Raw genomic sequence first — 16,635 nt, 5'->3', positions numbered from 1 at the left:
GCGAATTGCCTCATAACATCTGTTTCTGAGGTTTCTACTAAGACTGTACCACCTTTCCTCTCTGAATTTTTGGATGTCTTCTCTGAGAGTGGAGTTCAGGGTTTACCTCCGCACAGGGAGTATGATTGCCCTATTAATCTCATCCCAGGCGCCAAGCTGCCTTAATCTCGTTTATACAATCTCTCCCAACCTGAGAGGGTCGCTATGCGGGCTTATATCTCTGAGAGTCTGAGAAAAGGACACATACGACCCTCGAAGTCACCTGTTGCCGCTGGTTTTTTCTTTGTTAAGAAAAAAGATGGTTCTTTAAGACCTTGTCTGGATTTCAGGGAGCTGAACAGTATCACTATTCGTGATCCTTATCCGCTTCCTCTGATCCCGGACCTGTTTAACCAGGTTGTTGGGGCTAAAGTCTTTTCCAAATTAGACCTAAGAGGGGCATACAACCTGGTTAGGGTCAGAGAAGGAGACGAATGGAAGACGGCTTTCAATACCCCTGAGGGCCATTTTGAGAATTTGGTTATGCCTTTTGGTTTGATGAATGCCCCAGCCGTTTTTCAGCATTTCGTCAACAGCATGTTTTATCATTTAATGGGAAAATTTGTATTAGTGTATTTGGATGACATTTTGATTTTTTCTCCTGATTTCAAGACTCATAAGGAACACTTACGTCAGGTCTTGCTCATCCTGCGGGAGAATAAATTATACGCGAAACTGGAAAAATGTGTGTTTGCGGTTCCAGAAATCCAATTTCTGGGGTTTCTTGTCTCCGCTTCTGGTTTTCGCATGGACCCAGAGAAGGTCCGCGCTGTGCTTGAGTGGGAGCTTCCTGAGAATCAGAAGGCGCTGATGCGTTTTTTGGGCTTTGCCAATTACACTGCGTACAGAATTATTAGGCAAATGAGTATTTTGACCACATCATCCTCTTTATGCATGTTGTCTTACTCCAAGCTGTATAGACTCGAAAGCCTACTACCAATTAAGCATATTAGGTGATGTGCATCTCTGTAATGAGAAGGGGTGTGGTCTAATGACATCAACACCCTATATTAGGTGTGCATAATTATTAGGCAACTTCCTTTCCTTTGGCAAAATGGGTCAAAAGAAGGACTTGACAGGCTCAGAAAAGTAAAAAATAGTGAGATATCTTGCAGAGGGATGCAGCACTCTTAAAATTGCAAAGCTTCTGAAGCGTGATCATCGAACAATCAAGCGTTTCATTCAAAATAGTCAACAGGGTCGCAAGAAGCGTGTGGAAAAACCAAGGAGCAAAATAACTGCCCATGAACTGAGAAAAGTCAAGCGTGCAGCTGCCAAGATGCCACTTGCCACCAGTTTGGCCATATTTCAGAGCTGCAACATCACTGGAGTGCCCAAAAGCACAAGGTGTGCAATACTCAGAGACATGGCCAAGGTAAGAAAGGCTGAAAGACGACCACCACTGAACAAGACACACAAGCTGAAACGTCAAGACTGGGCCAAGAAATATCTCAAGACTGATTTTTCTAAAGTTTTATGGACTGATGAAATGAGAGTGAGTCTTGATGGGCCAGATGGATGGGCCCGTGGCTGGATTGGTAAAGGGCAGAGAGCTCCAGTCCGACTCAGACGCCAGCAAGGTGGAGGTGGAGTACTGGTTTGGGCTGGTATCATCAAAGATGAGCTTGTGGGGCCTTTTCAGGTTGAGGATGGAGTCAAGCTCAACTCCCAGTCCTACTGCCAGTTTCTGGAAGACACCTTCTTCAAGCAGTGGTACAGGAAGAAGTCTGCATCCTTCAAGAAAAACATGATTTTCATGCAGGACAATGCTCCATCACACGCGTCCAAGTACTCCACAGCGTGGCTGGCAAGAAAGGGTATAAAAGAAGAAAATCTAATGACATGGCCTCCTTGTTCACCTGATCTGAACCCCATTGAGAACCTGTGGTCCATCATCAAATGTGAGATTTACAAGGAGGGAAAACAGTACACCTCTCTGAACAGTGTCTGGGAGGCTGTGGTTGCTGCTGCACGCAATGTTGATGGTGAACAGATCAAAACACTGACAGAATCCATGGATGGCAGGCTTTTGAGTGTCCTTGCAAAGAAAGGTGGCTATATTGGTCACTGATTTGTTTTTGTTTTGTTTTTGAATGTCAGAAATGTATATTTGTGAATGTTGAGATGTTATATTGGTTTCACTGGTAAAAATAAATAATTGAAATGGGTATATATTTGTTTTTTGTTAAGTTGCCTAATAATTATGCACAGTAATAGTCACCTGCACACACAGATATCCCCCTAAAATAGCTAAAACTAAAAACAAACTAAAAACTACTTCCAAAAATATTCAGCTTTGATATTAATGAGTTTTTTGGGTTCATTGAGAACATGGTTGTTGTTCAATAATAAAATTAATCCTCAAAAATACAACTTGCCTAATAATTCTGCACTCCCTGTATTACAGGAAATTTATTTAGAATTATTCCTCTGTTGTTAAACCACTCACTGATATGACCAGAAAGGGGGTAGATTTTTCTTCCTGGTCGGTAGAGGCGCGTAAGGCCTTTTCTAATATCAAGGAGAGTTTTGCTTCCGCTCCCATCCTAGAACAACCTGATATTTCGTTACCGTTCATAGTTGAGGTTGATGCTTCTGAGGTAGGGGTGGGTGCGGTCTTGTCTCAGGGTTCCTCTCCTGCCAAATGGCAACCGTGTGCCTTTTTCTCAAAGAAACTCTCCTCCGCAGAGAGAAATTATGATGTGGGAGATAGGGAATTGTTGGCCATCAAGTTGGCTTTTGAGGAATGGCGCCATTGGCTAGAGGGAGCCAGACACCCTATTACCGTGTTTACTGACCATAAAAATCTGGCCTACTTGGAGTCAGCCAAGCGTATGAACCCGAGACAGGCCAGATGGTCTTTGTTCTTTTCAAGGTTTAATTTTGTTGTTACGTTCCGCCCTGGGGTTAAGAATGTGAAGGCAGATGCCCTGTCACGTTGTTTTCCGGGAGGTGGGAATTTTGAAGACCCGGGTCCCATTTTGGCTGAAGGTGTGGTGGTCTCTGCTCTTTTTCCTGAATTGGAGGCAGAGGTGCAGGCAGCCCAGTCAGAAGCTCCTGATCTTTGTCCTCCTGGGAGGTTGTTTGGGCCTCTCGCTTTGAGACACAAGATTTTTAAAGAACACCACAACACGGTCCTTGCTGGTCACCCGGGGGCAAGAGCCACACTGGATCTCATCGCTCGGAGATTCTGGTGGCCTGCGCTTCGTAAGTCGGTTGAGGGTTTTGTGGCAGCTTGCGAGACTTGCGCTCGTGCCAAGGTCCCTCATTCACGCCCATCAGGTCCTCTCCTTCCTTTGCCCATTCCTTCCCGTCCTTGGACACATCTGTCCATGGACTTCATAACGGACTTGCCTCGTTCCTCGGGGAAGTCTGTGATTCTGGTGGTGGTGGACCGTTTTAGCAAAATGGTGCATTTTATCCCTTTTCCTGGTTTGCCCAATGCTAAGACGCTGGCGCAGGCATTTATTGACCACATTGTCAAATTGCATGGGATTCCTTCAGACATAGTCTCTGATAGGGGCACGCAGTTTGTTTCCATATTCTGGAAGGCTTTCTGTTCTCGCTTGGGGGTTCGGTTGTCATTCTCTTCTGCTTTCCATCCGCAGTCGAATGGCCAGACAGAGCGCGTCAATCAGAATCTGGAGACATATCTGGGCTGTTTTGTGGCGGAGAATCAGGAGGATTGGTGTTCTTTTTTGTCCCTTGCTGAGTTTGCTTTAAATAATCGTCGTCAGGAGTCCTCTGATAAGTCACCATTTTTTGGTGCATATGGGTTCCATCCGCAGTTTGGGACTTTCTCGGGAGAGGGCTCTTCTGGTTTGCCTGATGAGGACAGATTCTTCTCGTCTTTGTCATCTATTTGGCAAAAGATTCAGGATAATCTAAAGAGCATGAGTGAGAGATATAAGCGTGTGGCGGATAAGAGACGTGTGCCTGGTCCGGACCTGAATGTTGGTGATCTGGTGTGGTTGTCTACCAAGAATATCAAATTGAAGGTTCCCTCCTGGAAGTTGGGTCCTAGGTTTATTGGGCCTTACAAAATCCTGTCTGTCATCAATCCTGTTGCCTACCGTCTTGATCTTCCTCAGACTTGGAAGATCCATAATGTTTTTCATAAGTCCTTATTGAAACCTTATGTTCAACCTATTGTACCCTCGCCTTTGCCTCCTCCTCCGATTATGGTTGATGGAAATCTTGAATTTCAGGTCTCTAGGATTGTGGATTCTCGTCTTGTCCGCGGTTCCCTCCAGTACCTCGTTCATTGGGAGGGTTATGGTCCTGAGGAGAGGATGTGGGTCCCAGTGACGGACATTAAGGCCTCTCGTCTCATCAGGGCTTTCCATAGGTCCCATCCTGAGAAGGTGGGCCCTGAGTGTCCGGAGTCCACTCCTAGAGGGAGGGGTACTGTCACAGCCAGACAGCTGAGAAGCGCTCACAGGAGCTTCTCAGATCCTCCTCCTTGAATTTCTTTGTTTTGGTTTAGTTTCTCATCTCGTTAGTCTATCTCAGCTGTCATGCAGTTGGACTGATCGCTACCCTTTAAGTTCCTCCCCATAATGCAGTAGTGTGCGGCTGATACAACTTCCTGGAGTGTGTGTGCATGCTGTTCCCTGTTCCCAGTCGTCAGTCGTCAATCGTCTGCAAGATAAGTGCTGTTTATGTATTTATGATTTTGTCTTTTCTGGATCCAGGTGACCCTGACTCCCTCCGTGTCAGTGTAGGGAGCCGGTGGTCGTGTCCCTTCACTATTGTAGGGTCTTCAGGTAATAGATAGCCGAGGAACGTGGATATGCGGCCATCCACCTTTGTGGTGTTCGCATAGGCTGAGCAGTGAGGGAGAGCGGCAGGTCTATTGCAGGGGTCTCCCTTTGTTTCTTAGTTGTGGATCCAGAGAGACATTGTTTATATGGTATTGTCTTGTTTCCTGTACACCATCCGTGACAGGCGTCACTTTTTAGAGGGGGCAATCCACCCCGTCACGGTGATTACGGACCACAAAAACCTTCTGTACCTCGAATCAGCTAAGCGTCTCACCCCTAGACAAGCTAGGTGGTCGCTATTTTTTACCAGGTTTAACTTTTTCATCACCTATTGTCCTGGGGCAAAAAATACCAAGGCAGATGCATTATCTCGTAGTTTCCCTGGAGGGGGTAATGTGGGTGATCCGGTACCCATTTTACAAAGAGGAGTGGTTGTCTCGGCTGTACACTCTTTTCTCTAGGGGAAGGTGTTAGAGGCCCAGGGGGACGCCCCGGTCTCTTGCCCCTCAGAGAAATTGTTTGTACCGTTAAACCTGCATCTCGAATTATTAAAGGAACATCATAATTCGGCACTTGCTGGGCACCCGGGTAGTAAAGCAACCTTGGAGCTATTGTCTCGTCGTTTTTGGTGGCCAAGGTTGCGTCAGGATGTAATGGATTTTGTGTCTACTTGTTCTACTTGTGCACGCGCGAAAGTCTCTCATACATGTCCCGCAGGGTCTTTATTGCCACTTGTCATTCCCAATAGGCCATGGACACATCTGTCAATGGATTTCATCACTGACTTACCTTTGTCTGCGGGTAAAACAGTTATCTTGGTAGTAGTGGACAGGTTTAGCAAAATGGTACACTTTATTGTGTTACCCGCACTACCTAATGCTAAGACTCTTGCTCAGGTATTCATCAGTGAAATCGTGAAGCTTCACGGGGTCCCTTCCGATGTTGTTTCGGATCGGGGAACCCAGTTTATTTCTAAGTTTTGGAAAGCTTTTTGTTCCCGTTTGGGGGTACACTTGTCCTTTTCTTCAGCTTTCCATCCTCAGTCGAATGGACAGACTGAGCGTACCAACCAAAACCTTGAGACATATCTAAGGTGTTTTGTGTCTGAAAACCAAGAGGTGTGGTCATCATATTTACCGTTAGCCAAGTTTGCTATAAATAATCGCCGTCAGGAATCCACTGGCAAGTCACCATTTCTTGGTGCATATGGTTTTCATCCACAATTCTGTACTTTCAAAGAGGGGGGGTCTTCTGGGGTTCCCGAAGAGGAACGGTTTTCGTCATCTCTTTCATCTGTATGGCAGAAGGTGCAAGCTAACTTGAAAAATATGGGAGGTAAATATAAATGCATGGCTGATAAGAAACGGTCGCCAGGTCCGGACCTAGGAGTGAATGACTATGTGTGGTTATCTACTAGGAATATTAAGTTAAAGGTTCCCTCTTGGAAACTGGGTCCTAGGTTCATTGGTCCTTACAAAATAGTAGCCATCATTAACCCCGTGACTTTTCGCCTGGAGCTACCTCAAACTTTTAAAATACATAACGTCTTCCATAAGTCGTTACTCAAAAAGTATGTTCCACCTCTAGAACCGTCACCGCTGCCACCCCTCCTGTTGTTGTTGATGGTAATCTAGAGTTTCAAATATCCAAAATCGTTGATTCTCGTCGGGTCCGCCGCTCTCTTCAATATCTGGTGCATTGGAGGGGTTATGGTCCCGAGGAAAGAATGTGGGTCCCAGCGTCTGAGGTAAACGCTGACAGGTTAGTTCAGGCTTTTCATGCCTCTCATCCTGAGAGACCTAGTCCTGAGTGTCCGGAGGCCCCTCGTGGAAAGGGGGGTACTGTCACGAGGGTGTCAAGAGCCACGTCTGACTCCGTTATACCCGGGGTCAGGAAGTCGCAGCGGGTGGCTGCGCGCTCTATGCCGAAAGATAGTGCTGTTTCTTAATGGTAGCTTTCTGGGTTTGCCTTGCAATCCTTTTTGGTTCACTCAGGGATCCGTAGCTTCTCCTCCTCAGCTGTTTCTTGTCCAGCAATCCCAACCTCCTTATAATCCCATCTCCCACTTCTCTGGTTGCCAGATATAGAGCTTCCTGCCTGGACCTCTATACTGACCCACTGGAGCTGTGTAGCTGTGATTCCTGGTTGTTGTTCCAGAGCGTTACCCTCCGGATCCCTGTTGGGCTTTTGTTGTCCGCTGTTGTCGCCCACCTGGGATTATATGTTTGTCTGTATTGTCTGTCCCCTCCTTGGTGTTTCCCTTTAGTGTTAGTGGTGCGGACTAGTGTTCCCACCGCCCTATTCACTACGTAGGGCTCATCTCAGGGAAAGCCATGGTTTAGGCACGTGATCGGCGTACGGGTGAGGAACCCGTCTAGGGACGTCAGGGCAATCAGGTGCCAGCCTCAAGGTGAGTAAGGGGTCACCACCTTTCCCTCTCCCTTGGACAGGGCCTTTCCATTTCCCTCCCTTTGCGTCACGTATGTGATCGGCACGCCGGTCATGACACTTGCTGAACTGCTGGGAAATTCACATTTAATCTCTTGGTTTATATATAGAATTACTGTGCCTCAGTATTAAAAGACGGTCTAATATGTCGCCGTATGCATCTTGAACTGCTGACACTTTTGTTGTCTGTTCTCAATGTATAAGCAATCTATAGCAGACAGAAGAAAAATGATCACTTACATTAATCACTCTTCACTGCAGAACATATTCTGCTTCCATATTCTACATACATTTTTTCTTTAGTAACCATCAATTTTTAAATTCATCTCTATGGGCCATCATTTTCTGATTGGTGGAAGTATGATACCTTGGGCCCCCACCGATCAGCTGTTTGAGAAAGCTCCTGTGAGCCCTGTGGCCTTTTTTCAGTTTACCAAGCACAGCACCGTAGATTGTATCACGGCTGTGATTGGTTTCACGCTCAGTCCCATTCACTGAGGGTAGTTCATCAGTATCAAAATCTCAGAAAACCTCTTTAACCTACCTATTTCAGTGATTCTGTACAAAAAATATGTCTATCTCTCAGACTCAAACTTGTTTATTCATGCCAGCTCATACCAAGAGGTGTTGAAACTAAAGGGGCCTGGGGCTTACCTATACAAATAAACAACAATCAAAGCTCACTTAAAGGGATCCATACACTTTTTTTAAGCCTTTAATTTAATTTATACAGTGTCCGCTCTAATCTATCTCACTAACTTCTGCTTCACAATATGATTAAGTCCTGTATTACACTGGCCAAGGGTCAGCCAGATCATCACTAACAAGTAGAGTTGAGCAGACACCTGGATGTTCGGGTTCGCCGGACCCGAACTTGACCTGAACTTGAGCCTGAACCCGAACCCCATTGAAGTCAATGGGGACCCGAACTTTTGAGCACTAAAATGGCTCTAAAAAAAGTCCTCGAAAGGGCTAGAGGGCTGAAAAAGGAAGCAAAATGGGGGTGAGAGTAGGACAAGTGCCCTGGAAACAAATATGGATAGGGAAATAACTTAAAAATAACATAAAATACATACAAATAAAAAAAATATATATATGCCTCCAAAGATTCATAATAGGAGATCGGGGGAATAGAACTCACCAAAAGGAAGCAATGTAGGCTCAGTAACAAATATGGATAAATTCCCCACAGATTAAAACACGTACTGGTCAAAAACAGCAGGGACAATTGGAGGAAAGTGGGGGTCTGCCCAAGTCCCTCCAGAGGAAACCCCTCAGGAGGGAAGAAAAATAGAAGGACATCTAGGTAACCCGGCAAATAGAATAGATGATATAGATCAAAAATTGGCAGACATATTGGGGGCAGTAAATCAATCTAACCATGCATTGGGGGATTTGGCGATTAAAATCTCCTCAGTTCAATCTGATATTGTGATCATTAGAGATGATATGAATAAATTGCGGGAGAGGGTGCAGGATCTACAAACTAATGTGTTTAATATGAAGGTAGAAATGAACACCATGAATAAAATAATATTATCAATAGAAACTCAAAACGGAATTTTGGTGAATAGTCTCACGGATCTGGAGGACAGGCTGCGAAGAGTCAATCTCCGCTTTGTTGGATTTCCCGAGGGGTCTGAAAACGAAGACCCCACGGGTTTTATCCAGGGTTGGTTGCTGGAAAAGATTGGCCCAGAACACCTGTCCCCCGGATTCATGGTGGAGCGAGCTCATAGGATACCGAGTAGGAAACCACCCCCAGGTGCTACACCTAGAGCACTACTTGCAAGGTTAGTTAATGCAAAAGGTCGTGATACTGTGCTACGGAGGAAATGGGATTCACAGGGCTTAGAAGACGATGAAAACCGGATTGGTATATACCCTGATTTCTCTAGAGAAACACAGAGAAAAAGACGAGAATTTCAGGATATAAAGAGAAGGATGTTTAAGGCAAAAATAAAATACTCGCTATTATACCCGGCAAAACTCAGGATAGTTCACCGGGAACAGGTTCAGTTTCTGCTAAGCCCTGAGGAAGCATTGAATTGGCTTGACCATAATGGAGTTGGAGATTAGAAGAAAAGGGAAAAATAGGGGGAAAAAGAGATGAAGTGGGGGAGGTTGGAGGGGGTGGAGGGAGGAGGGAGGTGGGATGAAAGAGGCTTTGCGAGGATGTACCATCCCCGTAGACCATTACGGGGGGGGGGGGGGGGGGGTGGAGGGGGGGTTGGTGGGGAAGAGGGGGTGATTTGCTTGTTGTTGCCCAGTGTCGTCCCGGGCCGCAGTATTTGGCTATACTGCGCTAACATCTCACCGTTTTCCCTAGGGACATGATGTAACGGATCTTGGCTTGGAATGTGCGGGCTCTGGGCGATACATTTAAAAGGTGTATTGTATTTGACCAAGTGGACAGGCACTTACCCGCTATTGTAGGCTTGTAGAGAATCATCGCATTCCAGATAATATAGTGAGGGTTAAAAAAAAATGGGCCTCATATGAATATCATGCCTGCCTGTCCACTTGTTCGAGAGGTATAAGTGTATTTGTGGTCATGGCTACGGCAGAGAGCTAGCGCCCCGAACATGCCGAGACCTGAGAGAGGAAACCAACCTACCTAAACTAATATAGCTGGAGAGGTGCCCTTAGCCATACTGCGGGTAAGCCTAAAAGGGGGCATACCCTGAGGAGTATGGAAAGAAAAGGGGAGGGAGGGTGGGGCACCGAAAACGCATGCACATGAGGAGAGGGCGTGCCTCCTTTTAAGTGCGCCTACGCCCCTCCCACAAATGCAGGCTGACATGTCAGCCTTAAGCTACTTGTGGTCATGGCTACGGCAGAGAGCTAGCGCCCCGAACATGCCGAGACCTGAGAGAGGAAACCAACCTACCTAAACTAATATGGCTGGAAAGGTGCCCTTAGCCATGCCGCGGGTAAGCCTAAAAGGGGGCAAAAAACACACATAAGTAGGGAGAGAAAAAACCTTTATGCAGCTGACCAAGTTACAATACCAAACTGTGGAATGCCTGGGATATCCTGGCCTGAGGGTAGGTATGTAACGTGTGAAGCCTGAGGAGCGCCAGCGACCCATTTTGCGAATGACGTGGCCGGGGATGTTATGCTTTGAAGCCGCGGATGCAGCTCCAATACGGAAGGAGTGCCCTGAAATGGTCTTGGGGTTGAAACCCAAGCCCGCCGCCAAGGTGCGAACGTGGGAGATGAACTGCGAGGCCGTGAGGGCCGAGGCCTGGAACGGGAGCAATGGGCGGTCATGGGCGGAGTCCCCCAGAGCTGCCAGCCAGCTCCTGAGTACCTGGACCGGGCACCATGCGTTAGTGGACTGGAAGAACTTCACCTCCATTGGTGGTCCCACCTGCGAGGTTTTGGAAGTGAGGAGATGTAAGGAGAAATGGTCGTCGTGCCATACCAGCTGACCCCTGGTTAAAACCTTTGGACCTGGCTGAACTGTGGGTGAATTCGCTGGGTCTTAAGAACCCGTGGAACTAAGGTATATGGCAGCCTTGATGACAGTGCTGGAAAGGAGCCCAAAAGGAAGACCATCTAGGGAGGTTGAAAGCTTTCTAAATAATTCCCCTGACACAGCCTACCTGCTCGGGATGGCCGCGTGACTACTCTTCTGAACACCCCTGAGTGTTGCCCTAACCGTTTGGGACAGAAAAACCGACCTACTTTCGGGGTCCTCCAACATGGAGAAATGTTGGACTTCGGCCAAATATCATTGATGGTGTTAAAGGATAGTTGCGGTCAGTATGATAGTAAGCTATGCAAGCTGTGATGTAAGTGGTCTTGTCAGTGTCTTGTCTTGGATGCAAGCACATGAACCTGATGAAGGTGTTCCAAGCGGTCCTGTAGTTCCTGGCCGTGTTACAAGATAAAGACTTCTGCATCAGGATTTTGCTGAAGCAATAAAAAGGTTTACTCCAACACGAGAGTTTGATACATCGGAGGAGGGAGCCCCACTCGGTCTGCCTCTGGCATGACCTGAAAGAAAGTTTTGAAATGAAAGCGGGACAAGGCGTCTGCGGCCGTATTAGGAAGGTGATTACCGTCTTGGGGCCTTCTGTCTTTGCGGGTGCCACCGGAACATTGAAATGAGCAAACCGCTGGGGCAGAGCCTGGAGCTTGCTCGGCTGGCAGTCTGGGCCTTCGATTTAGAAAAAAGTCATCCAAGTAATGGATGACCAGAGGACAGTCGCAGTGGTTGACCAGGATCCAATGCAACGCCTGCGCGAACTGGTCAAACAGCCAGGGGCTGCTCTTGGACCCGAACGTCAGGCGATTGGCAAAGAAATATCGGTCTTGTCACTTGATGCCATGGAACCTCCAAGCTGTGGATGGATGGCAGTAAATCGAAGGCATCAGCGATGTCCGCCTTGGCCAACCATGCCCCCCGACCTACCTGAAGAATGAGTTGGATGGCCTCGTCTATGATGGCGTAACTCATTGAAAACTCCTCAGAGGGCACTAAGGAGTTTAGACTGGGTGTGCTGGAGCAATGAGATGCAGACAAGTCAGAAATTAGACTTTTTTTTTTTGGTACACTGTTGGACACGATACCTATGGGGACTAGCCTCCAGAGGTCAAACGGCGTGAAAGCAAAGGGACCGATGAGGAACCCCTTGACCAATTCTGACCTGATCAGAGTCCCCACCGGTTTGGGATCCCTGATTGCCGACAGAAGATTGGGACCCTCCCAAGAGGCTTGTGGGAGACCTACCAGGCCTGTGTGGAAAGCCGTGGTGAACCCGCAGACCAGGAACTGTACAACTGTGGGTTATAATGATTCTGCAGCAGGGATTCTAGTAGAACCACATTGACCCCGCTTAGACAGGATGGCCTGGATCTTGAGGACACGTCATCTGGGGGTGAGCCCTGAAACAGACTGCGCACACATGAAGGGCCCTACATTTGTTGTAATGACAAGCAGTTTGATTAAGTTATTACAAACCTGGCTGTTGCACCGGAAACCTATTGGCCGCCCTAGCTAGTCCGTGGCTGGGCCAGACCGTTGAAGGGACCCGGAGCTACTGGGAAGGGATCTGCCCTGGGACGTGGAGGGCTTTGCCTTGGGGTACCAAGCGGAGTGGGCAAAGGACTGGCCTGAGGCGCACGCCGGGGCCTTGAGCCCCATGAAATGCCGGCAAAGAGGTCCAAGTCCATGGTGGCCCAGTTTGTGATGTGCTGGAGTTGGGCCAGCGCGGCGGCGGCTTTGGCTGAAAGGGAGCGATGGTAGTCGTGGAAAGCCTAGCCGCCGTACTAGTGGCCCAAGTCCGTGACTCTATACAGGTACGTGTCCAACTCCTCCCGCCTCTCGGGGTGGACCGAGCAGATGGCGTCCCTAAATAGACTGAAAAGCGAGGGCGAATTCCGTGATTGTAAGCTTTTGTTTAGGCTGGGATCCCTGGCCTTGAGAACAATGGACTCGTCACCGCAAGCTACGGTTTTGCTGTCTACCGTGTCATGGGTGGCTATCAGGATGGATGCAGGATTAATATCATGTCCTTCCAAAATGTCTTTTTGATGTGGCAGGGAATGAAAAGCGAGGGAGCAATCTCGGGAGCGTGCGGAACCCTACCTGGGGGAACGGGCCCTGGGGTGGAGGTTATTGGCAAGGCTAGAGTGGACCGGTCAGGTGGCAGCCCCCGGTAGGGCTCGACGGCCAGGAGTCTGGACTGGACGTCCGAAACCAAGGAGGCGACGGAGTTCATCCCAGCATGTAGCTGCGTCGGGGACACCTGAAGGGTGGACATGGAGACTTGCTCCAAGTCCGGGGCTGCTGGTTCAGCCAGCAGTAGCCTATACAGCTCTGCTTTACGGCGGAGGCAGGGTATTGGATCCCTCTCCGGTTAAGCTCCGCAATCAACTTCGGAATTGACCAACTCCTTAGGGCCGCTCGGATGCGGGTGTTTCCGGTACCGATAGGGCTTCTTCGATGTTGGAAATATGCGACATACTGCAGCTGCGAAGCGACAAATAGAAAATAACATTTGACCAGGAAGCCCCGGACCTTGCAAGCGACACCCGAGTCGTGAATGGTGGTTAAAGGAGGACTAGCGAGTGTCTAGTGCTCTGAACGGCGGGACCGTGGACTAAGCGTGAAATGACGTGAGAAGGCTAACCGTACTTGGCCCCAGACAGGGAAATGAAAACTGAAGAGAAAACAAACATCAAACCTGAAATCGTACCGGAGAAAGGACTACCGAATCGCGTCTAAAACATGACAGGTGACAGAAACAGTAAATTAACAGTGTGGACCTGAAAGTGACAGGCAACAGAAAATAAATAATACCACATAAGACCTTGAGCGATGCGGACACTGGAAGAGATAAAAGATCTACGTACGCCTGAGCGCGATAAACCATGGCATGAGAAGTGACGAACGTGCACCCTAAACGTAAGAGGCAACAGAAACTGGAAACGTACATCAATGTGCAGCCGGTGGCAGACACGGCGTGACATGAACGTAAGCCCGAAGCGTGACGGGCAGCAGATGATCAATGAAAAACGTAAGCCTGAAGCGTGACAGGCAACACCTGAAAAGTAAAACACGTACGCCTGAAGCGCAACAGGCAACAGATGATGAATTGAAACGTAAGCCTGAAACGTAACAGGCAACAGATAATGAAAATAACACGTAAGCCTGAAGTGTAACAGGCAACCCATGATAAGTTAAAAACGTAAGCCTGAAACGTAACAGGCAACAGATAATGAAAAATAACACGTAAGCTTGAAGCGTAACAGGCAACATATGATAAATTAAAAACGTAAGCCTGAAACGTAACAGGCAACAGATAATGAAAATGACACGTAAGCCTGAAGCGTAACAGGCAACATATGATAAATTGAAAACGTGAGCCTGAAACGTAACAGGCAACAGATAATAAAAAATGAAACGTAAGCCTGAAGCGTAACAGGCAACAGATGATACATTGGCAATAGATGACAGATTGAACGTGCGTTTGAACGTGACAGGCAACAGATGATACACTTGTACAAAAACGTGAGCTTGAACCGTGGCAAGCACCCGACATGGTGAGATGTGCACGTAAGCCTGGAGCGCATCAGGTGGCAATGGTAACAATACGTGAGTCGGAAACGTGACAGGCCAATGATTGAAGAAGGAACGGACGCCTGGACAGAACAGGCCGTGGGAGGCGAGAGGCGTGAGCCTGGCCGTGACCGCCAATTGATACATAGGCCTGACACGTGACAGCAACAGCCTGTCATAGACAGATATGACAGTGAAACAAAACATGGTGACATGAACAAGAAGTAACTTGAGACGTGACTGGAGACAACCCGGTGACTATGAAGTGACCCTGACGCGGGTGACAAAAGGAGTAGGAAGTTGCATTGCAGCGTAGACTGAAAGACCGCGAATGTGTGGTAGAAAATGAAGCAGTTACCGGAAATGTCCGTGGATGTAGTGAGTGGAAAAGCGATGGTCGGCTCAACAGGACAAATGAGCGCCACCTGGCTGACGAGCGCAGCCAGAGTGGCGCAGCACCCGGGGTCTGCAAAATAATTAGTAACGTGAGGGGGAGACTACGCCGACCGGAACGCGCCAATGCGTCCCAACCGTGAACTAGGGATCCATCACTGTTTTTTTTTTTTTAAAGAGATTTCACTGCTACTGCTTTGACTGTGTGGAGATAATAAAAAAGCTTTGGGTGTGACTGGAGTGGGAAGGACTAAAATGCCAGCACCTCCTAACTGTTTGAACCCTGAGTGGGGATTTTAGACCTCTGTAAGGATGCACGGATCCCTAGTTGAAGGTTGAAGCTTTAATAAGTGTGTGAACACTAGTGTTGAAAATGTGGGCTGGGGGGTGGCCATCACACCAGGCCAGATGGTTCCCCTGTGGTGAAGGAGCGGTACCCCCGCCCTCCCTGGCACCGACTCCGGACGGACTCCCTCCCCCGACAGGGTCGGAAAAGGGGAAAAACCGGAATGAGGTAGGAGCTGCGGCGGCTCACCAGAGCCGCCAGGGGAAGCTTGCCACGCGACACAGGCCGGGACGCCGACTCCGTTGCCGCGGCAACCGAGACGCTGCGCCGCGAACCTGCTTGGCGTCCCACGTGACCTCCTTTGCAGGCGCCGGAAGCGGGGACAGTGCTGGCCGCATAGCCGGAAGTAGAAGGTGGGTGAGGGAACACCGGGCAGTGGTGGAGGAGCACGCGGAGGGGGTGGGGGGCGAGACCGAGGTAACTTACCCTGACAGCCGGATGGACAGGCGAGCATCGGGGGGAGCCGCGGAGACTACTTACCTGACGAGCAGCGCGGCAGCAGGGGACGTGACGCTAATGGCGGGAACAGGACCGAAAACGCACGCACATGAGGAGAGGGCGTGCCTCCTTTTAAGTGCGCCTACGCCCCTCCCACAAATGCAGACTGACATGTCAGCCTTAAGCTACATGTTCATAAGAATGTCGATTACATCCCCCTGAAGCAGCGGGTTGATAAGGAGGGAAGGTATATTTTTTTGCATGCTTGATGGAATGGGGTTATTTGTATAATTGCATTCATTTATAACCCTCCCCCCTTCTCGGCCGCTGTAATAACAAGTTTGGCAGAATTTATGAGTACTTGGCAGGGCTGCCCCACATTGGTGATGGGCGACTTTAAAGGGATTCTGTCATGACATTTGAGGCCTATAACCTAAACATATAGCCAGGTCCCTACTAATAACCTGAATCTGAAACTGTCCTTATTAAATGTGCCTGTGGCTCTATTAGCACATAAAACAGGTTTTTATAACCTGTCATTCACCTACCTAAGGTGCCCAAGGGGACGTCGCTTGATACAGGGTGCCCGGCTGCAGCCATCTCCGTCTGGTGCCCATCGCCGCCTTCCCACTAGAAATCGCCACCCTCCCTTTCTATAGAGCTGCCTTCCTCACCTCAGCATCGCCTCTGAAATCGTTCGCTCCCTCAGCCAGATCCCGTGCGGCTGTGAGAGGATGGCTGCAATAGGGCGGTCATGGCAGGTTTGAGCGAAGTGCGCCGGCCGGCGCATGCGCACTTCGCTCACGAGGCCACTGCCAGGAGTCCGCACGGGCGCATCAGGTTATGCCTAGTGCGCATGCGTGGGATCTGGCTGAGGGAGCGGACGATTTTGGAGGCGGTGCTGAGATGAGGGACAAAAGATAAATCCCAGCAGCTGTGTCTTTCAAATAAGCTTCTTTTTTATTTTTTCTTCATAAAGCAGAAAGTCCTACAACCAGGACGCGTTTCGGCATGCAAGCCTTTTTTGAGTACCACCTGAGATGAGGGAGGCGGCGCTGAGGTGAGGAAGGCGGCTCTATAGAAAGGGAGGGCGGCGATTTCTAGTGGGAAGGCGGCGCTGGGCACCCTGTATGAAGCGA

Source organism: Bufo bufo, chromosome 1, assembly GCF_905171765.1.
Source record: "Bufo bufo chromosome 1, aBufBuf1.1, whole genome shotgun sequence".
In the NCBI taxonomy this organism is placed as follows: Eukaryota; Metazoa; Chordata; class Amphibia; order Anura; family Bufonidae; genus Bufo; species Bufo bufo.
Note: the sequence above shows the minus strand (reverse complement) of the source record.